Below are 1,194 nucleotides of genomic sequence, written 5' to 3'. Positions count from 1 at the left end.
TTATCAATGACATCTTCCACGACCTCCTTGACGTTTGCGTTGTCGTATATCTGGACGATATTGTTATTTTCTCTGACAACTTGCAGGAACACCGAAAGCATGTTAGGTGAGTCCTATCCCGCCTCAGAGCCCACAATCTGTACGCTAAACTAGCAAAGTGTACTTTCGAGGCCCACACTATCCCTTTCCTCGGATACATCATTTCACCTAACGGTATAGAAATGGATAGCTCCAAGGTGGACTGCATTCTCAATTGGCCTACTCCTCAATCCCAGAAGGCACTACAGAGGTTCCTGGGATTTGCCAACTTTTATAGAAAATTCATAAAAAACTTTTCAGCAGTAGTCAAACCAATGTCGAAGCTCACCAGTATTCTCTCCAAATACACTTGGACTCCTGAGGCTCAAGCTGCCTTTATGGAGCTCAAACAGCTGTTCTCTACAGCTCCCATCCTGCGACTTCCAGCCCCTGAGCTCCCTTACATCCTGGAGGTAGACGCATCGGATGTAGCAGTCGGGGGTGTATTGTCCCAACGACAGGGTCTCTCCTCTACATCCCGTGGCATTTTTCTCACGTTCTTTGACTCCCCCAGAACGGAACTACTCGGTCGGCGAGAAGGAATTGCTCGCCATAAAGGCCGCCTTGGAACACTGGCGACATCTGCTCGAAGGCACTCAGGTTCCGTTTACTATCTATATAGACCATAGGAACCTGCAATACTTACAGACCAATAGAACACTCTCTGGTAGACAAGTGAGATGGAGTTTTTTCCTCAACAAGTTTGATTTCATCATTACATACCGGCCTGGAAATAAAAATGGCAAGGCGGATGCCTTATCCCGTCGAGATGAGCCAGGGGCTACCCCCTTGGAGTGGGGCACCACCATACCGGCAAACCGAATAATCACTTCCGTTAGAAGTCTTAAGGAACAAATCAAGGAAGCCTTAGCAGCCTCAGAAGGGCAAAACCCCCCGGACCTTCAGAAGGATCAAGAGGGCTTGTTGTACAAAAACAACAAACTGTACGTTCCACCTTCCATGCGAGTTCCTGTTCTAAAGCTACTGCATGATTCACCAACTGCTGGCCATCCGGGCATGATCAAATCAATAGATCTTATTCAGCGATACTTCTGGTGGCCTCAAATGTCAAGAGACATCCAACAATTCGTTGCTACTTGCGAGATATGTTCCACC

This window comes from Nanorana parkeri, unplaced genomic scaffold (genome assembly GCF_000935625.1).
Source record: "Nanorana parkeri isolate BGI_ZX_2015 unplaced genomic scaffold, ASM93562v1 scaffold1117, whole genome shotgun sequence".
NCBI lineage: Eukaryota > Metazoa > Chordata > Amphibia > Anura > Dicroglossidae > Nanorana > Nanorana parkeri.
This window is presented reverse-complemented; position numbering follows the sequence as displayed.